Genomic DNA, 26,053 nt, shown 5'->3' on the forward strand with positions numbered 1-26,053 from the left:
AGCTTAGTGTTACAGAGAATTCGTTTCCCTCTCCAAACTCCCTTCTTCCCTTTTGACACAAAGTCAGAGAAAAGCTGCCTCTCGGTTATCAAAAGTATCTTTTCCTTTCTGCATGCAATTAAGTGCTAGACACACACACCACCCCCCGCCCCAGCACCCGCTCACAATCGAACTACAGAATCACCAGTGACTGAAACTGAACACTGATGCTACTTGGTAAATGCTGGTCAATTACATTAATCTTTCACAAGGTAGCAACTATTGTGTCCATTTACTTGGGAAAGCAGATCCTAAAAAGAACTTAATAAGCAGAGCTAGGATTTGAAGCCAGGCAGGGTGCAAGGGACAGAACAAAATTCAAATCCAGGCAGTTTGCTTCAGTACTTACATTCCTAACAACGTTCAACAGGCAATCCCTTTAGTGGAAGAGATCCAAAACAAGTTAAGATACCAAAAATCTATGGACCAAAGAAACTATTGCCACTCATCTCTATTCATTTCTAATACTGAAAACGTACAGCACCTCTAAACGCACATACCCAGCTTGCTTCCTTTTTTTTTTTTTTTTTGAGATGGAGTCTTGCTTTGTCCCTCAGGCTGGAGTGCAGTGGCACCATCTCAGCTCACTGCAAGCTCTGCCTCCTGGGTTCACACCATTCTCCTGCCTCAGCCTCTTGAGTAGCTGGGACTACAGGCAGCCACCACCATGCCCGGCTAATTTTTTTTTTTTTTTTTTTTTTTTTTTTTGGTATTTTTAGTAGAGACAGGGTTTCACTGTGTTAGCCAGGATGGCCTCGATCTCCTGTCCCCATGATCTTCCCGCCTCGGCCTCCCAAAGTGCTGGGATTACAGGCGTGAGCCACCGTGCCCGGCCGCTTGCTTCCTATTTTCTATGAACTCATGCTCATGGCACTACAGTTGAACCTTTCTAGGTTCCTCTCATGCCCCTGGAACCTCCTTTCCACTGTAAAACATTCTCTCACTCTTTCTTCCATAATAGCATTCTTATCTTAGCTAAGCAAAACAATTTTCTGAATAAACTGTCTTCCTGATCACTTTTCAAATAGAGACTGCTGTAGGAGACTAAAGGTTTCCATGTTCTCCTAGCTCCTCACATACTCAATGACTGCTCTCCTGTTACTCCAAATCCTTCCTCCTCAAAAGCCGATATTCTACATTCCATTTCTCAGTTTCTGTCATCAATAGATCTCTAGGTCCTTATCCCACATCCACTGACTATCTACAGCCAAGCTATCCAATACCTGAGATCACACCAAGGTATGGTGTGGCCACGTTCCATTCAACAGAGTTCTTTGCTTTCTACTCCAACACTTGCAGTTATCCATACAGCTAACTGTGCTGCTCCATACTAGAAGTCTTACACTGCAATGCTCCACTCTTGGCCGTGGCTTCCTCTTTTAGTTCCTTTTCTCTTCTTGTTTCTACTTAGGGACTCATCAAGACATCTCCTCCCTCCCTTCCTTCATCTCAAGACATCCAGACTGGAACTTTCCACATCTTCTCCCAGTGTATCAGTTGCTCTCTTTGCGTCCTGCTTCCCTATCCTAGCTAGCCCAAGTCCCACAGTGTAGCTCATGGACTTCTTTCTTCAGCACTTTCAACTTTCTCACTTCCTCATTCCTCTGGGACACAAAACTTGTCTATTGGTCATTGAAATTCTTTGACCCAACGTATTTCATGGAAATGGTAACATCAACCCCAGCTTACGACTCTATTTTTAGGGACAGGGTCTCACTTTTTTTTGCCCGCTACTGCAGCTTCCAGGAGAAAAAGTTATTCACCTCCGCCCTGAAATATTCTGTAGCCTAATCCACAAGAGCAAAAGATAAAAATCTACCAAGATATAAAATGTGTACTACATATACAATCCAGTGAGCTACTAGGCTGTGACCTCAAATGCCAATGACTATGGCCAAATTATTGACAGACATAAGCCTGAGAACTAAGCCAGATGCTCAAAAGAAACAAGCCTCCCTTTTCAGAGACATTTTCTAAAACTATAAAAATAAAAGGCCAAAATTAGGACATATTCAGGTGACAACAACCTCCTTCCCCCAGACAATTTATGTTGTATAAAACCCAAAGATTAAAAACTATGGAATTGGATTTAAAAAAACCTGATCTTTCAATAAAAAGAAGAGTGGAACAAATTTAACCAAAAACACTCATCATTTTTCTTGAAAATACAGGAGTTCCCTTTTATCTGAGAGGGATCCATTCTGAGACTCCCCAGTGGATACGCTGAAACCATGGATAATACCAAACCTTACATATACTGTGTTTTGTTCTATACATACATACTCATGGTAAAGATTAATTTGTAAACTAGGCACAGTAAAAGATCAACACAACAATTATAACATGCTCTAACAGAAATTATATGAACATCGTGTCTCTTTCTCTCAAAATATCTTATTGTACTGTACCACTGGTAACTCAAACTGCGGATAAGAGGAGACTGTGGTACAACAGTCTCACCACTTGCCATACTTTTGAATCATTTTCCCTTGTCTTCTCCTCTCTTGTTCCTTCTTTCTGTTCAAGGCTGCTGACTATTCTCTAGGAGGCTCTTCTAGCTCCAGTCACATTCTTATATGTAACAGATAGGAGGTTTCTTTCTTCAGCTGTCAGCTCCACATCCATCCCTGCTAATTTCTTCATTGACTTCACCATTTCTATGAGGGAAAAGCAAAATCTGTACACCTGCAGAAGTAGCACCACATAGATGCTGCTGAAGGGTTTTCTGCCTGTGTCCTCTGGAGTGGTGACATCACGTCCCCCCTGGATTGGAGCCCATTAAGCAACACTTGGAGCAGTCAAGGAGTGCCACACCAGAACGTGGGGACCAGTGACTTCAGGGAGTGCTGGGCAGCAAGCCCCAAGGTCCTCAGGGCACCCCAGGGCCTTCCTTGGAAACCATACTGCCATCAGTGCCCTGGCACCATGGGCCTGTGATGAGACTGCAGCCTGAGCGACCTACACAGTGCCTTCAGGGTCGCTCTTCCGTTGTCCTGGTGAAGAGCACAGCCCTGATCCATGCAGGCCTCCTGACCCACACCCTCGTGTTCTCTCCCAAACACACTTTCTTATCTGTTCAAGATGGGCAGGCTGAGACGGCTAAAAATTTCCCAAATTTTTAAGTTCTGCTTCCCTTTTGATTATAAGCTCTGTCTCTAAATCATTCCTCTTTTCTTTCATTTTCCTAGAAATATTCAAGAGAATGAAGCTGCTCCTTCAATACTTTGCTTAGATATTTCTTCTGCCAAATTTCAGGTTCATCGCCGGCAAGTTCTGCCTTCCAGAAAACACTTAGGAGCACAATGTGGCCAAGTTCTTTGTCACTTTACGACAAGCGTCACCTTTCCTCCAGTTTCCAATAACATGTTCTTCATTGCCATCTGAGACTTCATCTGAATGACTTTTCCCTTCCATATTTTTACTTTTTTAAGAGACTGGGTCTCCCTATATTGGCCAGGTTGGTCTTGAACTCTCATCCTCAAGCAATCCTCCCATCTCGGCCTCCCAAAGTGCTAAGATTCCAGGCATGAGACACCATGCCCGATCCACTCCATATGCCACCAACATTCTGTCCAGCTCTCCTCTTCTGAGCCCTCGCCAGAATCGCCCTTTATGTTTTAAAATAAATGTTTCCTGTTGAAATGATTTTAGATACACAGAAATATTGAAAAGGCACTCTGGTGTCCTCCTACACCTTCCATCCAGCTGCCCCTAATAATGACATTTTGCAGTACCGTGGCACATAAGAAATTCATGCTGGGTGTGGTGGCTCACACCTGTTAATCCCAGCAATTTGAGAGGCTGAGGCAGGAGGTTCAGGTTCACTTGAGTCTAGAAGTCTGAGACCAGCCTGGGAAACAGGTGAACCCTGTCTCTAGAGAAAAGTCAAAGAAATTAGCCAGGCATGGTGGCGTGTGCCTAGTCCAACCTAGTCAGGAGGCTGAGGCAGGAGGACTGCTGGAGCCCATGAGTTCCAGGAAGCAGTGAGCCATGATTGCACCACTGAAGAATAGAAAGGTAAATATTTGAAATGTTACTTTATGCCACTAGGAAAAGCAAGAAGACTTTTAATCTTATACCATCAGTATTAAGGTATACAGTTTTCTTTTTTTTGAGACGGAGTCTCGCTGTCGCCCAGGCTGGAGTGCAGTGGCGCGATCTCGGCTCACTGCAGGCTCCGCCCCCCGGGGTTCACGCCATTCTCCTGCCTCAGCCTCCCGAGTAGCTGGGACTACAGGCGCCTGCCACCTCGCCCGGCTAATTTTTTGTATTTTTAGTAGAGACGGGGTTTCACCATGGTCTCGATCTCCTGACCTCGTGATCTGCCCGCCTCGGCCTTCCAAAGTGCTGGGATTACAGGCGTGAGCCACTGCGCCCGGCCAAGGTATACAGTTTTCTAAAAATTTATCTCTGCAGTTCAATAAGAAAAAATTCCTGCATATTATATTTGATAGAGCAAATAAAGAAAAAAAATTAAAAATTAAAGGAACTGTCAGTATTAGACTCATGCATTTTCAAAGCATTACTAAACAGCATCACACATTTCTGTTTAAAACACTTGTACCATTGCATAATTAAGTATGAAGGTGAGAGTTATTTGAGGTGCTTAAAAGTTGGTGGTACCACATCTAACTGGTGTAGACTGGATAAAAATGACTATAAAAAAGTTCAAATTCCATGCAAATGTAAAGATTATACAATCTTATTAAATTATTAAACAGACATTTTTTCCCAACTATCAAATGGGATAACATCATGTCTGTAATTAGCAATAAGAAAATCCTATTTGCACGATCTTCGAAGTCCTTTTTTAAAATTTTATATACATCATCTCTCATTTAAAAATGAACATTACTATATGCTTATTACACCTAGGAAGAAAAATTTTCAATTTTTTTTTTTTAGACAGAGTCTCACCCTGTTGCCCAGGCTGGAGTGCAGTGGTGTGATCACAGCTCACTGCAAGCTCCACCTCCCAGGTTCACACCATTCTCTTGCCTCAGCCTCCCCAGCAGCTGGGACTACAGCCACACGCCATGCCCGGCTAATTTTTTGTATTTTTAGTAGAGACGGGGTTTCACTGTGTTAGCCAAGATGGTCTCGATCTCCTGACCTTGTGATCCACCCGCCTCAGCCTCCCAAAGTGCTGGGATTACAGGTGTGAGCCACCACGCCTGACAAAAATTTTCAATTTTATAATCTCAAAATTTTTGTTAGTCATTAAAATAAATCAAAGCATTCAGCATCAAAGGATATACAGACACACGCTCTTAGGTAATTCATATACAAGAACCAGAATATTAGAGGCCTAAGCTGCTCATTTCATAAGACAGGGGCCCCTTGTAGTATTTATTTTAAAAAGAAATAGCCCCATTCACAAGGGAAAGATAATAATTTAAAAATTAGAAACTAAAAGCAAAATAAAGAAGCCTTAAACCTTCAGTGTATGCATATCTACCATTACAAAGAATGAGAAACAGACACTCGGGACATCAGACATACTGACCCTTCAAAGGAACACGGATACAGATATGTAACAGCCAATCAGATGGTACTAACACCATGATCCTGTGTGACAGCAAGTAGTGAGCAAATCTAAAGAATTCCCAAAGTTGTATTTAAATATATTTTTCTGAAGGTTTTTAGGTGAGTTACAAAACAGCCCTACTTCAGTTTTACTATTTCTCAGTAAATAAAAATGAAAATAAATAAATGGGTAATGTAATTAAACAGAAAATGAGAAACAAAGTGATAATCACAAAATGTATAATTGGTGCCAACAATCCAATTAACTAAAGATGTTAAAAATATAAAGAGTTTCCTACAGATCAATTTTTTTGACTAAATGTATACCAACATTCACTACCAATATTAATATATATTCTTTTTTTTCTTTTTCGAGACAGAGTTTTTGCTCTTGTCGCCCAGGCTGGAGGGCAATGGCATGATCTCAGCTCACCACAACCTCTGCCTCCCGGGTTCAAGCAATTCTCCTGCCTCAGCGTCCCAAGTAGCTGGGACTACAGGCATGCCCCAGCACACCCCGCTAATTTTGTACTTTTGGTAGAGACGAGGTTTCTCCATGCTGGTCAGGCTGGTCTCCAATTCCCAACCTCAGGTAATCCGCCTGTCTCGGCCTCCCAAAGTGCTGGGATTACAGGCATGAGCCACTGCACCCAGCCTGGTTTTTTGTTTTTTGTTTTTTTTTTTTGAGACAGGAGTCTCACTCTGCTGCCCAGGCTAGAGTGCAGTGGTGTGATCTCATATATAATGTTTATTATAATAACAGCAAAAGGGGGAAGAGGGCAATGGAGCTTTACAGGAGAAAACTGCTTTCTGCAAGTCTATCTTTTTGCTGGTAAAAAGTCCTGCCTCAGTGTTGATGGCTTCTAACTCACTGAGGTGGTGGTTGTGGCACTTTCACTTCACTCTTTTTTTTTTTCTTTTTTTTTTAGTAGAGACAAGGTCTTGCTTTGTTGCCCTGGGTGGTCTCAAATTCCTGGCTTCAAGCAATCCTACTGTCTTTGAAAAGGTTGTGATTAAAGGTGTGAACTACCACATCCAGCCATTTTTTAAAGTAACAATGAAGTTGGCTGTATCAATTGACTCTTCCTTTCACAAAACATTGCTCTATAGCACGTGCTGCCATTTGACAGCATTTTACCTACAGTAAAACTTTCTTCAAAATTGGGGCCAATTCTCTCAAACCTTGCTGCCACTTTATCAACTAAGTATAGGGCATATTCTACATCCTTTGTTGTCATTTCAACAATGTTTACACCATCTTCACAGGAAACAGACTCCATTTCAGGAAAGCACTTTCTTTGTTCATCTATGAGAAGATATTTTTTCAAGTTTGACCATGAGATTGCAGCAATTCAGTCACATCTTCAGGCTCCACTTCTAATTCTAGCTCTCTTGCTATTGGCCACCACATCTGCAGCCTCCATCAAAGTCTTGAATCTCTCAGTCATCCATGAAGGACAGAATCAACTTCTTTTCAAAATCCCGTTCATGTTGGTATTTTGACCTCCTCCCATAAAACACAAATGTTCTTAATGGTACCTAGAATGGTGAATTCTTTTCAGAAAGTTTTCAATGTACTTTGCCCAGATCCATCAGAGGAATCACCCTCTATATAGCAGCCATAGCCTTTCAAAATGTATTTCTTAAATAATAAGACTTTTACATCAAATTGACTCCTGGATCCAGACTGCAGGATGGATGTTGTGTTAGCAGGCATGAAAAGAACATTTTCTTGTATATCTTCATCAGAGCTCCTAGGTGACTATGTGCATTGTCAAAATTGATCTGTAGGAAACTCTTTATATTTTTAACATCTTTAGTTAATTGGATTGTTGGCACCAATTATACATTTTGTGATTATCACTTTGTTTCTCATTTTCTGTTTAATTACTATTACCCATTTATTTATTTTCAAAGTAATATGTGTTACTAATTGGCTTACATTCAATATTGCTGTGTCTTAAGGAATAGGGAGGCCTGAGGAGAGTAGAGAGAGATGAGGGAACAGCCAACTGGTACAGCAGTCAGAACACATACAACATTTATTAACTTCACCTCATAGTAACATCAAAGGTCACTGATCACACGTAACTATAACAGATGTAATAATGAAAATGTGTGAAATATTATGAGAATTTTAAAAAGGGACAAAGAGTCACTAAGTCAGTACATGCTGTTGGAAAAATGAAACTGATAGACTTCCTTACTCCAGGGTTGCCACAAACCTTCAATTTGGTAAAAAAGAAAAAAAACATGCAATTCCTGTGAAGTACAATAAATAGGAGCCCAATAAAATGAGATATGCTTAAGAAAAAAAAACAGATATGCTTATACATCTTACTAAAATTAAGTACAGTCTAGCAAGTTAAGATAAAGACAGTAAGCCCTACAACAACCACTAAGAAAATAACCCAAGAAAAATCGTTTTAAAAATCATAAAGAAGGCCAGACCAGTGAGCCAAACACCTGTACTTCCCAGCACTTTGGGAGACTGAAGCAGGAGGATAGCTTGAGCCCAGCCTGGGCAACATAGCCCATCACTACAAACAAGAAAAAACTTAGGCATGATGGCATGTTGTTGCGGCAAGTCAGGGACCCCGAACGGAGGGACCGGCTGAAGCCATGGCAGAAGAACATAAATTGTGAAGATTTCATGGACATTTATTAGTTCCCCAAATTAATACTTTTATAATTTCTTACGCCTGTCTTTACTGCAATCTCTGAACATAAATTGTGAAGATTTAATGGACATTTATCACTTCCCCAATCAATACTCTTGTGATTTCCTATGCCTGTCTTGTCTTTAATCTCTTAATCCTGTCATCTTCGTAAGCTGAGGATGAATGTCGCCTCAGGACCCTGTGATGGTTGTGTTAACTGCACAAATTGTTGGTAAAGCATGTGTGTTTGAACAGCATGAAATCTGGGCACCTTGAAAAAAGAACAGGATAACAGTGATGTTCAGGGAAGAAAGGAGATAACCTCAAAGTCTGGCGGCCTGTGGGCCAGGCGGAAGAGAGCCATACTTCTCTTCTTTCAAAAGCAAATAGGAGAAATATTGCTGAATTCTTTTTCTCAGGAAGGAACATCCCTGAGAAAGAGAATGCGTTCCTAAGGGGGGGTCTCTGAAATGGCCGCTTTGGGAACGTTTGTCTTTTATGGTTTTGATAAGGGATGAAATAAGCCCTGGTCTCCTATAGCACTCCCAGGCTTATTAGGATGAGGAAATTCCCGCCTTATAAATTTTGGTCAGACTGGTTGTCTGCTCTCAAACCCTGTCTCCTGATAAGATGTTATCAATGACAACGCGTGCCCGAAACTTCATTAGCAATTTTAATTTCGCCCTGGTCCTGTGATCTCACCCTGCCTCCATTTGCCTTGTGATATTGTATTACCTTGTGAAGCATGTGATCTCTGTGCCCCACACCCTATTCGTACACTCCCTCCCCTTTTGAAAATCACTAATAAAAACTTGCTGGTTTTGCGGCTTAGGGGGCATCACAGAACCTGCCGACATGTGATGTCTCCCCTGGACACCCAGCTTTAAAATTTCTCTCTTTTGTACTGTTTCCCTTTATTTCTCAGACTGGTTGACATTTAGGGAAAATAGAAAAGAACTCACGTGAAATATCACGGGCTGAATTTCCCCCGACAATGTGGCAGTAGTCCCTGCTGCTTGCGAGGCTGAGCGGGGAGGATCACTCGAACCTGGGAGGTTGATGTTGGATTGACCGTGACAGTGCCACTGCACTCCAGACAGGGTGACAGAGCAAGACCCTATCTGAAAAAAATAAAATAAAATAAAAATGAAAAATAAAAGAAATGAAAATGGTATACTAGAAAGTATCTATAGGTGGTATCCAACTTAAAATCATTCTACTTACAGTTTCTTAACTTTACCACCATGATGCAAACCTGATACACATTAGTACAATATTCTCTTGCGATGCTGGGCAGTGGCAGCAAGCCACAACTCCCAGTCAGCTACGCCATCAGAGACTAAACAACCAATGCTTGCTTGACCAGTGAACCATGTAGCCAGATGATTTTTTCCCAATTGTAGGCTAATGTAAGTGTTCTGAGCATGTTTAAGGTAGGCTAGGCTAAGCCAAGATGTTAGATAAATAAGGTATATTTCTTTCTTTTCTTTTTTTAAAGAGATGGGGTCTCACTATATTGCCTAGGCTGCAGTGAAGTGGCTGTTCACAGGTGTGATAATCATGCACTAAAGCCTCAAAATCCTGGGCTCAAATAATCCTCCTGCCTTATCAGAATGTAAGCTCATCATAACTCAAGAAGCATCTGTACTTAAGATTAAAAAGGTAGAAAACAAAACAGGAACTAAGTAGTCATAAGAAAAAAAAAAGGGCAGGCTGCCAACCCAGGACCAAGGGGTAAGGCCATGCCAATGGGCCTAGAGAACAGAATATCAAGCCACAGAGAACTATTTTCAAGTCTCAGAACTGAATGGAATTTGTCCTGCAGACTTACAAACCTGCTTTAAGCCCCTTTTTTCCTTCCAATTTATCTCTTTTGGAATGGGACTGCTTCTCTGCCTGTCCCACCAGTGCATCTCAGAAACAGATAACTTGTTTTCTATGTATCACAGGTTTAGAAATAGAAGCTTTTGCTTGTTTGTTTGTTTTTTAAGACAGAGTCTCACTCTTGCCACCCAGGCTGGAGTGCAATGGCGCAACCTCAGCTCACTGCAACCTCTGCCTCCCAGGTTCAAGCAACTCTCCTGCCTCAGCCTGCCGAGTAGCTGGGACTACAGGCGTATGCCACCACACCTGGCTAATTTTTGTATTTTTAGTAGAGACAGAGTTTTATTGTGTTAGCCAGGCTGGTCTTCAACTCCTGACCTCAGGTAAGCTGCCCGCCTCAGCCTCCTGAAGTGCTGAGATTACAGGCGTGAGCCACCATGCCCAGCAGAGATAGAAATTTTGCTTCAGGATTAACCAGCGTCTTAACCCATTGCCAATTCAGATGATTCAGAAGATGAGATTTGGGACTTTCTGAGTTTATTCTATTCAGGTAAGATGTGAGACTTACTTATAGAGTTTACATCAAAATGGATTAACACTTTTGGGGGATACTGGGATACAGCACATCTATTTTGTATGTGGAAAGAACATAAATTTTGGGGAGCCCAGAAGGCAGACTGCTATGGGTTGAATTGTGGTCCCCAAGAAATGCATGTGAAGTCCTTAACCCCCAGTATCTTAGAGAGTAACCTTATTTGGAAAAAGGATCATTGCAAATGTAATTAGGATGAGGTCACGTGATGGAGTAGGGCAGGCCCCTAAGCCAATATGACTGATCTCCTAATAAGAAGATGGCCATATGGAGACAGAGACAAAGGAAGGATGGAATGTGAAGATAGAAGCAGAGGTTAGGGCAATTAAAAAAAAAAAAAAACCTGTCAATCATTGACACCCATCACCAGAAGCTAGGAGGCATGGAACAGATTTCCCTTAAGGGTTCTCAGAAGGATCCAACCCAGCTGATATCTAGATTTCAGACTTGTAGCCTCCTTAATTGTGAGAAGAAATTTCTGCTGCTTTAAGCCACCAAGTTTGTGATATTTTGTTACAGCAGCCCTAGGAAACTACTACAGGGGGTGTATGAAAAACTGGCTATGAGCTGTTCATGTTTTAGCATCGGGTGATGAATGTATGCGGGGTGTTTGTTATATTATTGCTTACTGTTTTATATATTTAACAATTTCAGAAATAAATTCTTTTTTTTTTTTTTTTTGAGACAGAGTCTCACTTTGTGGCCCAGGCTGGAGTGCAGTAGTGCGATCTCGGCTCACTGCAAGCTCTGCCTCCTGGGTTCACGCCATTCTCCTGCCTCAGCCTCCCGAGTAGCTGGGACTATAGGCGCCTGCCACTATGCCCGGCTAATTTTTTTGTATTTTTAGTAGAGACAGAGTTTCACTGTGTTAGCCAGGATGGTCTCGATCTCCTGACCTCATGATCCACCCATCTCGGCCTCTCAAAGTGCTGGGATTACAGGCGTGAGCCACTGCACCCAGCCCAGAAATAAATTCTTAATAAACAAAATAATGTCACAGTAAGTAGAGTAAGTATTAAAGCTTTAAAAGCAGAAGCAAACAAATTAGAAAACAGTTGAATAAAATTGGAAATAGGCCCCAAAGCTGTTCTTTATATCAGGCATAAAAGAAATCAATCAAGGCCAGCACAGAGGCTCGCACCTGTAATCCCAGCACTTTCAGAGGCCAAGGTGGGCAAATCACCTGATATCAGGAATTCGAGACCAGCCTGGCCAACATGGTGAAACCCCGCCTCTACCAAAAATACAACAAAAAAAATTAGCTGAGCGTGGTGGTGGACACCTATAATCCCAGCTACTCAGGAAGCTGAGACAGGAGCATGGCTTGAACTCGGGAGAAGGAGGTTGCAGTGAGCCAAGATCGCACCACTGCACTCCAGCCTGGGCAACAGAGTGAGACTCCATCTCAAAACAAAAGAAAAAAATTTTTTGGTTAAGAGTTTAGATAAAGGAAAAAACTCCATTTAAATGTTTATGTGAAGAAAAACAATGGATTTCATGGCACAACAACAGCTTCAAAAAATTAAAACCAATTTGTAAACATTAATCATCACAGTTACTTATATGCCCTTGAAAATGATCTATATGCTCCTAGTGTCACATAAGACACGTTAATCTAGGAGTCTACTTCAATCATACTTTTGCAACTAACATGCATTCCTTTGTTTGTTCATCACTGTGGGGAAGAGGCAGTACATACAAAAGGTTCTTGACATAACCCTATAAAAAGATGATCACATGGTGTGTTATCTGGGAATTTAAATGGTCACAATTCCAGGATACATCAATGCTATCAACTTTCAAAAAAAATAAATTTGACCTATAATGGGGGGACCAGCCGGGGGTAGGGAAGAAAGACGCAAACTGTGTATCCTGGAACTTTGTAGCTGGAAAAAAATTACCAGCAGCAGCAGCCTGATCAAAACTGCAACTTCTTGCTTACCTGGACAACCCAGCTCTCTTTTCTAGAAATTAGCATCTATACTCAATTTCTAATAATGGAATGGTGCCTAGGTACTCATGTCTGTCTAGGTGAAAACAGCTTCTAAATCCAGGTGCTTACATCAGAATTGCTCTCCTGGAAATTTAGGACTGAGACATTGAGTCAGTTACCTGTAGGGTAACCTGTAGAATCAGAGATTTCTCAAATTTGACCTGTCTTATTTTGATACCATGTTGCCCAGCAATGTAACCTCCCCTTAAGTATCAGTTTTTGTAAAATCTCCTAATCAATTTCTTATCAGATTATATTATATAAATACCTATCTTCTAGAGTACTCCAGAAGCTAAATGAACATTAAAAAAAAAAATACTGAGATAGGGCCAGGCATAGTGGTTGAGTGTAATCCCAGCATTTTGGGAGGCTGAGGTGGAAGGATAACTTGAGGCCAGGAGCTCACGACCAGCCTGGGCTATAGAGCAAGACGCTGTCTCTCTACCAATTCTACCAATATTTAAAAAAAAAAAACTGGGTGTAGTGGTGGCACCTGTACTCCTAGCTACTTGGGAGGCTGAGGTGGGAGGACTGATTGATTGAGGCCAGGAGTTTGAGGCTATCGTGAGCCATAATTGTCCACTGCAGTCCACCCTGGGGTGATGGACTAAGACTCTGTCACTAAATAAATAAATATTACAAAAAGAAAAGCACTGAGATAGGCAATGTTGGTCAGTGAGATTATAGATTTCAATCTCATGAACAATTTTAAGTTAGCTACTGTACACTCCCATTTCCAAAAGTTTAGACTGGAATGTTTGCTGCCTTTGGTAGCTAGTTTGCTGCCTTTGGTAGCTAAGAGAAAAGAAATAACACTGAGGGATATTGTAGTGCCATTCTTCCACAGTCCTTATCAGATAAACAGGCCTTTGAGTCTTGGAATTGTTGGGATCAAGAAAGCAAATAATATATAAAGTTGACAAGCACAAAAGACACAAAGAGGCCAGGCGTGGCGGCTCATGCTTGTAATTCCAACACTTTGGGAGGCCAGGGCAGGGGGGTTGTCTGAATCCAGGAGTTCAAGACCAGCCTAGGCAGCATAGTGAGATCCCATCTCTATAAAAAATGAAAACAAAAGTAGCCAGACATGATGGTGAATGCCTGTAGTCCCAGCTACTCAAGAGGCTGAGGATCACTTGAGGCTGGGAGGTCGAAGCTACAGTGAGCTGTAATTGCACCACTGCACTCCAGCCTGGGGAACAGTGAGACCATGTTGGAAAAAAAGAAGAGGGGAGGGGAAGGGGAGGAGAGACCACAAGAAACAAATATAATGAATAATAGTTTACTATTCCTGAGAAAAAGAGAATACCAAGTGTGAGAGAATGTGTAACTAGGGTTGGGGACAGGGGACAGGAGAGAGAGAGCACACAAAGACAACAGAGAGAAGTCAAATAGGAAATTTCAAAATGAGAATCAGCTGATGCATCAAAAAGAGAAAAAGAATTTTTTTACCGATAGAACTGCAAGATTTAGCTTTCCAAAATGATTCAATTCTCCAGAAAAGAAAAATTAATTTAAGCACTCATCTAAGTAACTAGTATAAAGTGCCAAGCAAAAATAAACATTTATTAGATATAGACAAATGCAAATATATTCAATGCTTTCGTACAAATGTGAATATCTGGGGGCCTTATTATCATCTTATTAATATATGCCAGTGAACAATTTGTAGACACAAGATTTGTTTTACAAACAGGGTAATATGTTCCATGAACATAAGCCAGGAATTTAAAACTTAGTGTCTATCTCTTCATTCTAAGAAACGTTTCAATTAACTCACTGTGTGTGTGTGTGTGTGTGTGTGTCTCTGTGTGTGTGTGTGTGTGTGTGTGTGTGTTCTATCTCAGGTGGTGGTGATGCGCCTAGTACTTATATTCTTGAAATGGAAATCCCATTCTGATATTTCTTCCTCCCTCTTCTCTGTCACATTAAACTGATCACCAGGCTGGTCAGCTGAAGCTCTTACATATTACCGAATGTCTCTGTCCCGTTGTTCCTACTACTTCAGATCCTCATTCCAGTGTCTGGGACACTGTCAGAGTCTAAATAGATTCTAGGTCTCTTGTCTCTTCTATCTTCCATCTCCCAATCCTCCTTCCCCCGATCCATTAGAATGACAGACCTAAGCATATCCTTCCTGAACATAAAAACCCTTCAATAGGGATAAACTTTAGGCTCCTTAACATGATGCATGAGGTGCTTGAATATCTGACCCTTGACAGTCCCTCTCAGCATTCTGCCTCGCACATTCAGGGTCCTAACAATACTACCCTTCTCCCTGCCACCATCCCAGATCCCTCCCCCTGCTCACCACTCTCCTTGTTATTTCCCACGTCAAAGCTTTTGCTCCTTCAATCTGTAAAATTAACAGCCACTCACATGCTCCTTCCTTTCTCCTCTCTTCACAGCCAGCACCTGGAGGTTTCTTACTCTTAGGAAAAACTGCGACCTTTTCTAAGATACCTCCTCCCTCTTTCCTCAGTCCTGTTAAAGGTTAGGTGGACATCCACTGTACCTCGAAAATCCTTGCACATATTATTGTTTAACAATCACCGATTGATGCACGTCTATCCACCATACAGACCTGGTACATGTAAGAAGACATGCCAGAAATGAGGACAAGATGAATGGGCAGACAGATGAAATGTTTAGCTTCCCTATTTACCTGAAACCTCATTTGTGGGAGTCCTAAACCCATAAAGAATATTTAGTGCTTTCAAAAACATCTTTTACTTGGCCAGGCACAGTGGCTTACACCTGTAATCCCAGCATTTTGGGAGACTAAGGCCACTGGATCACTTGAGGTCAGGAGCTTGAGCCCAGCCTGGCCAACATGGCAAAACCCCATCTCTACTAAAAATACAAAAATTAGCTGGGCATGGTGGTCCCGCCTATAATCCCAGCTACTCAGGAGGCTGAGGCATGACGAGAATCGCTTAAACCTGGGAGGCAGAGAGGGTGCACTGGGCCAAGATCACACCACTGCACTCCAACCTGAGTGATGGAGTGAGAATCTGCCTTAAAAAAAAAAAAATTAGCTGGGTGTGGTAGTGGATGCCTGTAATCCCAGCTACTCGGGGGGCTGAGGCAGGAGAATCGCTTGAACCTGGGAGGCGGAGGTTGCAGTAAGCCGAGATCTCAGCACCACACTCCAGCCTGGGTAACAGAATGAGACTCCATCTCAAAAAAAAAAAAAAAAAAAAAAAGTCCTGGCCAGGCGCGGTGGCTCACGCCTGTAATCCGAACACTTTGGGAGGCCAAGGTGGGTGGATCACGAGGTCAGGAGATCAAGACCATCCTGGCCTGTAGTCCCAGCTACTTGGGAGGTTGAGGCAGGAGAATCGCTTGAACCTGGGAGGTGGAGATTGCAGTGAGCCAAGATCGAGCTGCTGCACTCCAGCCTGGGCCACAGAGCAAGGCTCAAAAAAAATCTTTTACACAGACGCTAAATATAAAAACTTAATTGCTATCCACTACTATTACTTTTGGAAAAAAATAAAGGGGAGACAGGTTAGCAATTTCTAAGACTTCCATGAGGTTTAATCTTACAATTAGATGACATCATGTTTTTTGATGTTTTTGTTTGTTTCTTTGGCCTATGATCATCCTTCCTATACTTATAAACACTCTTTACTTCAGGGCTATCCAATAAAGAAGGACTATTAAAAAAAAATATATATATATGTTGTATATATATGTTGTGTATATATATATGCTGTATATATATGTTGTGTATATATATATGTTGTGTATATATATATATATACACACACACACACACACACACACACGTATGATATACTCATCATCTGCTAACTACTCTCTATGGAAACTGTAGCTTTCTAAAATGAATGCTTCCTTGACTCTGAAGAATACAAGCTTCTACCCCAAAAAAGTTCACAAATCCCTTTGTTGCCACAATCTTCACTTTTCTGAGAACTTATTAAAAGGTAATTTTAACAAAACATGTCAGTGAAATGATGAGTTACCACATGTTACAGAAGAAAATATTAGCAGTCAAAAATATAAAAATAGGATACAATGATTTAAATTGTATAAAAACTGGCCACTGGCCAGGGATGCTGGCTCACGACTGTAATCCCGGCACTTTGAGAGGCTGAGATAGGAAGATTCCTTGAGACCAAGAGTTAGAGACCACCCTGGGCAACATAGGGAGATCCTGTCTCTATAAAAAATTAATAGACCAGGTGCACTGGTTCACACCTGTAATCCCAGAACTTTGGGAGGCAGCCAAGGCTGGCAGATCACTTGAGGCCAGGAGTTCAAGCCCAGCCTGATCAATGTGGCAAAAACCTGTCTCTACTAAAAATACAAAAAACTAGCCGGGAGTGGTGATGCATGCCTGTAATCCCAGCTACTTGGGAGGCCGAGGCACGAGAATTGCTTAAACCCAGGAGGTAGAGGTTGCAGTGAGCCAAGAGTGAACCACTGCACTCCAGCATGGGTGACAGAGCAAGACTCTGTCTCAAAAAAAAGAAAAAAAAAAAAACCAACCAACCAAACAAACAAATAAATAAAAAGAAGTTAAGCTATGAGGACACAAAGGGATCAGAATGATATACAATGAACTTTGGGGACTTGGGGGAAAGGATGGGAATGGGGTGAGAGATAGAAGACTACACACTGGGCACAGTGTACACTGCTTGGGTGATGGGTACACTGAAATCTCAGAAATCACTAAAGAACTTAGTCATGTAAGCAAGCACCACCTGTTCCCCAAAAACCTACTGAAATAAAGAAATAAATATTTTGGCCGGGTGCGGTGGCTCACGCTTGTAATCCCAGCACTTTGGGAGGCCGAGGCAGGCGGATCACGAGGTCAGGAGATTGAGACCACAGTGAAACCCCGTCTCTACTAAAAATACAAAAAAAATATTAGCCGGGCGTGGTGGCGGGTGCCTGTAGTCCGAGCTACTCGGAGAGGCTGAGGCAGGAGAATGGCGTGAACCCGGAAGGTGGAGCTTGCAGTGAGCTGAGATCGCGCCACTGCACTCCAGCCTGGGCGACAGAGCGAGACTCTGTCTCAAAAAAAAAAAAAAAAAAAAAAAAAAAAAAAAGAAAAGCTATAAAAAGGAAAGAAATAGAAAGAAGAAAAAAGTAAACTTGATAAACAGATACACCATGCTTCTGGAAGGAAGGATTCAACACTGTAAAAATACATTCATCCCTAAAACAGTATTTCACTGTAACTCTAATATAGTCTAAACTGTGCTCTTATTAGTCCTAATGTTCATCTAGAAAAATACATGACAATATTTGTCTTACCATATACTAAAATGTATATAAAGCCATAATAATTTAAAATAGTGTGGCACCAGGATAAAAATAGACACACCAATGGAACACATAAAAAGTCCAGAAACATACTCACGTATTCAAGAATTTAGTAATGATTCAAACAATATTTCAAATCACAATGGAAAACATAGATTATTCAGCAATAGTGTTGAAAAAGTTGACTAACCAGGTGGCGGGGAAAGTTGGGCACGAATCTTACCATATTCTAAAATTAATTCTAGGCTAATAAAATATTTATATCTAAATAATTCCTTCTTTGGTCCACCCTCGCTCCTTTTCTCCTTCAACACTTTAGTCTTAAAGCCATGAGATGGGGCTAGGCATAGTGGCTCATGCCTGTAATCCTAGCACTTTGGGAGGCCAGAGCAGGCAGTTCACTTGAGCTCAGGAGTTCAAGACCAGCCTGAGCAACATGATGAAACCTCAACTCTACAAAAAATACAGAAAACTTAGCTGGGTGGGATGGGTGCGCCTTGTAGTCCCATCTACTTAGAGGGCTAAAGTGGAAGGACTGCTTGAGCCCAAGAGGTCGAGGCTGCAGTGAGCCAAAACTGCACCACTGCACTTCAGCCTGGGTGATAAAATGAGACCCTGTCTCAAAAAAAGAAAAAAAAAAGCCATGAGGTGAGTTCAAGCATAGTAATTATCCATGCTGGGGAGGAGAGGGCAGTCCAATACTAGTATAAGAGCCTGAGTAAGGTTGGCTCCCCTAAGGGGTTGGGGATAGGGGTGGGGACAATCTCAGAGCAAGGTGAAAAGATCAACAAAAGTGGAAGCAGTGAACTGAAGCTGAATATCAAATCCCAAGAGGAGTGAAAAGGACTGGCATGCAGGAAAGTAGCAGCAACCCTGAACTGGGTTAGAATAGCATCGGCCTTAAGTGGAGCAGCAACAGAAGGTACGTCAAAACAGGAGAGATTGATCAAATAAGTAAACTATTAAAAATAGTGAGAGTAAGGTTTCTGTCTGAGAATCATAAATATGGGGGAAAAATTAAAATGAACCCTGTTTTGTTGGGTTGGATTTGGAGAAGTTACTATGAGCATATGGAGTTCAATATATAGAGATAGATACAGTAATAGAGATGTAAGTGTGTACATGTATTCACATAATGAATCAAAAGTATTGTGACCTCACAGTTTGTTCTCTTTTTTTTGAGACAGAGTCTCATTCTGTCACCCGGGCTGGAGTGCAGTGGCACAATCTCAGTTCACTGCAACCTCCGACTCCCAGGTTCAAGCGATTCTCCTGTCTCAGCCTCCCGAGTAGCTGGGATTACAGGCATCCACCACCATGCCCAGCTAATATATATATATATATAGAGAGAGAGAGAGAGAGAGAGGAGAGAGAGAGAGAGAGAGAGAGACGGAGTCTTGCTCTGTTGCCCAGGCTGAGGTGCAGTGGCACAATCTTGGCTCACAGCAACCTCTGCCTCCCGAGTTCAAGCAATTCTCCTGCCTCAGCCTCCTGAGTAGCTGGGATTACAGGTGCCCGCTACCATACCCGACTAATTTTTGTATTTTTTAGTAGAGACGGGGTTTCGCCATCTTGGCCAGGCTGGTCTTGAACTCCTGACCTCATGATCCACCTGCCTCGGCCTCCCAACATGCTGGGACTAGAGGCGTGAGCCACTGGGCCCAGCCAATTTTTTTTTTTTTTTTTTTGAGACAGAATCTCACTCCGTCATTCAGGCTGGAGTGAAGTGGTGTGATATTGGCTCACTGCACCCTCTCTGCCTCCAGGGTTCAAGTGATTCTCATCATGCCTCAGCCTCCCAAGCAGCTGGGATTACCGGCGTGCCCCACTATGCCCGGCTAATTTTTGTATTTTTAGTAGAGACAGGGTTTCATTAGCCAGGCTGGTTTCGAACTCCGGACCTCAAGTCATCCCACTGGCCTCGGCCTCCCAAAGTGCTAGGATTACAGGTGTGAGCCATCGCACCTGGCCCACAGTTTTCTACATAGATATAAAAACAATATAAGATGTGAATTAATAGAAATATGTATCTCTGTAGGAATACACACACACACACAATTTCCTAGCCATGCTGACTGAGAGTAGCAATAACCCACACCTAGCACCCACTTTGGCTTCTAAATATTATTCTCACCTAAAAGGAATCAAGGCTCCTCAGAGAAATGGTGATTTCAGAACTACAGCAGGAATAATATAAGATGAGCCTAGATTATACTGTTGCATCAGAGTAGAGAAATGCTTCTCTGAAATGATAGGTCAAAAGACACAGAAGCCGGCTTAAAGAGGTCCCACCAGGCAAACCTGAGACAGTATGAACATCAAAATAAATGACATTAGTGGAATATGACCCATTAAAATAAAATAGCATAAGTCCATACTAATACAAATAATCAGGGAGTAAAGAAAGCTTCACCTTACAGTGGAATGTCAACTGATGAATGTGAAAGAAAAGGTGAAATTAGAAAATCACTACTTGCCATCAATCCTAGTCATAAATTAGGTCAAGAAACATCAATGAATGCTAAAATTAGTGAGGAAAAGGCGCAAGGAACAAGATGTTTATATGCGAAGTACTTCCCCCACAAAATCCATACTGACTATAAAGAGAAAAATGTTTAACCTCACAGTGGAGAAACCTGACAGACACACCTTAATCAAGTGGTGAAGGAAAAACTGGAATCATGTACCACCTGATGGGATGCAAACAAAAAACACAGAATCACATATGTGATACTCCTGCTAAAAACATAACTGTATTTAATCATGATGAAACATCAGGCAAATCCAAATAGGGGGTCATTCTACAAAATAACTGGCCTGTAATATTCAGAAGTATCAAAGTTATGAAACTCAGGGAAAGACTGAGTTACTACTTGAGATTTTTTTATTTTTTTTTTTGAGATGGAGTCTCGCTCTGTCTCCCAGGCTGGAGTGCAGTGGCACAATCTCGGCTCACTGGAAGCTCCGCCTCCCGGGTTCACGCCATTCTCCTGCCTCAGCCTCCCGAGTAGCTGGGACTACAGGCGCCTGCCACCATGCCCTGCTAATTTTTTGTATTTTTTAGTAGAGATGGGGTTTCAACCGTGTTAGCCAGGATGGTCTTGATCTCCTGACCTTGTGATCCGCCCACCTCGGCCTCCCAAAGTGCTGAGATTACAGGCGTGAGCCACCGCGCCCAGCCACTATTTGAGATTTAAAAAGACTAAAGAGGACTGGGCATGGTGGCTCAGACCTGTAATGCCAACAGTTTGGGAGGCTGAGGCAGGCAGATCACTTGAGGCCAGGAGTTCGAGACCAGCTGGGCCAACATGGCAAGAGCCTGTCTTTACCAAAAGCACAAAAAAATTAGCTGGACGTGGTGGTGCACACCTGTAATCCCAGCTACTCGGGAGGCTGAGGCACGAGAATCAGTTGAACCCAGGAGGTGGAGGCTGCAGTGAGCCAAGATTGCACCAATGCACTCCAGCCTGGGTGACAGAGTGAGGCTCTGTACAAAAATAAAAACAAAAATAAATAAAAAGACCAAAGAGTTAAAATGCAGTTTGTGATCCTTTTGCTATAAAGAATATGTCTACAAAAACATGAATGGGTTCCAAAGATCAGACAATAATAATGCATCGCTGTTAATTTCCTTATTTTGATGGTATATTATATATTCCCAGGAGAATATCCTTCTTTATGGGAAATTCTGAAGTATTCAGGGGTGACAGCATATTATATCAGTAAGTTACTCTCAAATGATTTAGGGAAGAAAGAGTTCTTTTGTACTATTCCTGAAACCTGTTTGTAAGTTTTAATGCTTTTAAAATTAAAAAGAAAAACAAGGTTTTTAAAAATGAACTTCCAGGCCGGGCGCGGTGGCTCACGCTTGTAATCCCAGCACTTTGGGAGGCCGAGGCAGGCGGATCACGAGGTCAGGAGATCGAGACCACGGTGAAACCCCGTTTCTACTAAAAATACAAAAAATCAGCCGGGCGCGGTGGCAGGCGTCTGTAGTCCCAGCTACTCGGAGAGGCTGAGGCAGGAGAATGGCGTGAACCCGGGAGGCGGAGCTTGCAGTGAGCCGAGATTGCGCCACTGCACTCCAGCCTGGGTGACAGAGCAAGACTCCGTCTCAAAAAAAAAAAAAAAAGAACTTCCAAAGTACTAAAAAAAAATGTGCATTAATATAAAGATTTTCTTTGCACAGCATCAAAGGCAGAAACAATAAAGAGTATTTGCGTAAATTACCTCAAAAATGTAAATTCTGCATTAGAAAAAATTAACCTGCTAGAATCCCAATAACAAAAACTATGAAGACGTAATAAAATTAAACACCAAACGTTAAACTATGGGAAAAAACACACACGGCAAATATACAAGACAAAAGAATATGATCTCTAATATAAAACACTTTGTAAAAAAAATTATAATATTAAAATAAACAGATATGGAAGGTCAATTAACATACATGAATAATCTTCAAAAAAAAAACTTTAAAATAACCAACCTTACCAGTACTCAAAGAAACTCATTCAAACATTTTAATATTTTTTTACTAGAAAGAATGGCAAAGATTTTTTTCAGGGTAACACAGTGTACCTAACATAATATAGGGTTATGAGCAATCTCACATACAGCTAATGCAGTGTAAGTTCTAGAGCACAATTTCACACAATGCATTTCTTGAAGCTTCCAAAATGTTCACACACTTTTAAACAGATGCTAGCGGTGTATACTACATGCCAGACACCAAACTAGGCCCTTCAACCACAAAGGGTTGCTTAATTTACAGTTTATTGAATCTCATGATATTCTGTATTACAGACTAAGTATCTATTAAAAATACAGCGGAAACACAATTTATTCACACACAAAAGATGCTGTGTAATTTTCAAAAGCAAACAAAAAATTCAAGCAAAATGATTCAACTTTTTTGTAAGTATATACCATAAGCAAAAATACACAGAAAAAACCCCATCTCTACTAAAAAATAGAAAAATTAGTCGGGCGTGATAGTGGGCACCTGTAATCCCAGCTACTCAGGAGGCTAAAGCAGGAGAATTGCTTGAACCCAGGAGGCAGAAGTTGCTGTGAGCCGAGATCGTGCCACTGCATTCCAGCCTGGGTGACAGAGTGAGACTCTGTCTCAAAAAAAATAAAAATAAAAAGTAAAATAAAATAAAATAAAATAAATATTAATTACATAATAAAAAGTTTTTTTGCACAAAAACATTTAAAATCTTAAAGCTGGCTGCAATTTCTTCCACAGTTGGAACGTGTACCTTCAATTAAGTGGTAAAATTGTATTTAAAGGCACATTGGGTAATGGTGAAACCTAAAACGCAGAGGAGAATAAAACAATAACATACTAAATGAAGAAAAATATACAGGAAAAAAGCAAACTGTTTTTTTTTTTAAGGCCAACAATAAAAACCGTATCTTGGGGTACAAATAACTTTGGGGGGGACAAGTAACATTCTAATATAGGACTGCTTTTCAAAAAAGAAGGTATGATACATTGTAATGAATATTATGCAAAATAATAATTAATTCAAATTTAACAGACTCTTGATACCTGAAAAAGCAAAAGAGGTGAGTAATTCATAAAAGGCCAATCTGTAAGGATTAAAATATCCTGTAAATCGTAGAATACTAAATACCTAGGTTACTATGAAAGGTAACACAGTTTTGCTTGCTTTGTACTCCTGTGACCTTAGTAACATATTAATAACATTTTAATAACTGTAGTTTGGCATAGTCATTTTTTTCCACATCTCCCTGAATTTGATGGAGACCTATAATTTTTTTTTTTTGAAACAGAGTCTTGCTCTGTTGCCCAGGCTGGAGTGCAGTGGTGCGATGGTTCACGCCATTCTCCTGCCTCAGCCTCCCGAGTAGCTGGGACTACAGGCGCCTGCCACCACGCCCAGCTAATTTTTGTATTTTTAGTAGAGACGGGGTTTCACCATATTAGCCAGGTTGGGGAGACCTATAATTTTAAAAACACAAAAACTTCCTTTCTACTTCCCAGCAGTGATATTCAAACAGTAATAAAATAATATCCACTGTACCTTATTACAATGATCACGGGGAATAGACTGTAAAACAATTGGTTCCGTTGTGGAAGCATTGGCAAATTGTACCTATGGAATATACAGGGCACACACTTCATGGGCCCAACCTAAAAATAAATAAATAAATGTCATCTTTTCAGTTTTATCAAAAGCAAATTAACATCATTGACTTCCTTAACAGATCCCTTCAATGTCTATTGAAACAAACGCACAACAAGGACATTAACAAATTCTCATTGCTGTCTTACTTCCATTGCTTGAGAATACTCAAACCACTACTAAAAAAAGCATTCTTAATCCTGTCCCCAGTTATGATGTACAGTAACATAAAGGGAAACATTTATAAATTCAGATGTTGGCACTAACACTTCTTATACAGGCACACTGAATATTCAGATCAACACTACTAATGAGAACCACTATAAAAGGAGTTTTTAAAAGTTTAATACTTATGATAAAATTTAATAATCTTAATCATTTTAAATGTCAACATGAAATTATTTTTATCTTAGTGTCAATATTTTTAATATTAGTAATAACAATCTTTTCACTATTTTAATTTGAAATGTTTTAAATTTGATATTAAATATGTATATTTTTTGAGATGGAGTTTCGCTCTTGTTGGCCAGGCTGGAGTGCTGGCGCGATCTCGGCTCACCGCAACCTCCACCTCCCCGGTTCAAGCAACTCTCCTGCCTCAGTCTCCCGACTGAAGGTATTGAGCTGATGTGATAGTGAGGAGTTTCTGGGCTAAAACTGGAAAAGAATGTAAGTCCCAGGTACAGTTTTTGGCCACTTTTGCCCAGGGAACATTTGCCTATTTCAGAGAAAGCAGTGGTGAGGATGGAGGGTACATTTTCTTTTCTTTTTTTTTTTTTTTTTTTGAGACAGAGTTTCACTCTTGCTGCCCAGGCTGGAGTGCATGGCGCGATCTCGGCTCACCACAACCTCCGCCACCCAGGTTCAAGCAATTCTCCTGCCTCAGCCTTCCGAGTAGCTGGGATTACAGCGTGCGCCACCACACCCGGCTAATTTTTGTATTTTAATGGGGTGGGTTTCTCCATGTTGGTCAGGCTGGTCTCGGACTCCTGACCTCAGGTGATCCCCATCTCAGCCTCGCAAAGTGCTGGGATTACAGGCATGAGCCACCGCGCCCGGCCTGAAGGTACTTTTGACAAACTCAGAGGCCCAACAGTACAGGGATGTACATTCACAAACACTCTCCTCCTTTCAGATGCAACACTGAAGGGCAAACCAGGGGTAAGCATACACTAAAATTACACAGACCCTCAAAGAGGCGACACCAGGGCTCTGACCATCTCAAACTCTGAAATTTGACGAAGGTAATCCGAAATACAACCCCCAAGGCACCAAGCAGATGCAAATATACATCCTCTCTAAAAGAAAATAGTATCTTGGCTACAAATAATTTCTACCTTTTTTTTTTTTTTTTTTTGAGACAAAGCCTTAGTGTGTCACCCAGGCTGGACTGCACTGGCGTGATCTCGGCTCACTGCAACTTCCTCCTTCCAGTTCAAGCAATTCTCCTGCCTCAGCCTCCCAAGTAGCTGGGATTACAGGTGCCACCACCACACCTGGCTAATTTTTGTATTTTTAGTAGAGACGGGGTTTCACTATGTTGACCAGGCTGGTCTCGAACTCCTGACCTCAAATGATCCGCCAGTCTCAGCCTCCCAAAGTGGTGGGAATACAGACATGAGCCACCATACCCAGCCTAAAATTTCTTAATTACTTATAATTTCCAGCACAATAAGTACCAAACACATGACAGACAAGACAATATAAATGAAAATAAGGAGAAACAAGAAGATCAAAACAGATCAGTATTTTGGAGTTACCAAATGATTTTAAAATAAATATGCTTACTATGATCAAGTACACACAAGACAAAATTCTAAATTGATGCAAAGAACTGAAAACTATAATAATAAATTAAAATTCCAGAAGTAAAGCGGAAATTTAGAAATCAGCCACGCACAGTGGCTCACACCTGTAAGCCCAGTACTTTGTTTGGAAGGCTGAGGTGGATCGCTTGAGACCAGGAGTT

At 41.3% G+C, this 26,053-nt stretch overlaps 1 long non-coding RNA gene across 1 annotated transcript; it reads right to left on the minus strand.

Moving 5' to 3' along the window:
* Positions 1-22,450: 22,450 nt before the first annotated feature.
* Positions 22,451-24,103, minus strand: LOC115833570. The gene is made up of 2 exons (XR_004028956.1): positions 23,983-24,103; positions 22,451-23,486 (listed from the first exon to the last, which is right to left on the minus strand). It is a non-coding gene; the product is annotated as an uncharacterized LOC115833570 (long non-coding RNA).
* Between the last annotated feature and the right edge of the window lie 1,950 nt (positions 24,104-26,053).

The sequence above is a fragment of the Nomascus leucogenys genome, unplaced genomic scaffold (genome assembly GCF_006542625.1).
Source record: "Nomascus leucogenys isolate Asia unplaced genomic scaffold, Asia_NLE_v1 Super-Scaffold_258, whole genome shotgun sequence".
NCBI lineage: Eukaryota > Metazoa > Chordata > Mammalia > Primates > Hylobatidae > Nomascus > Nomascus leucogenys.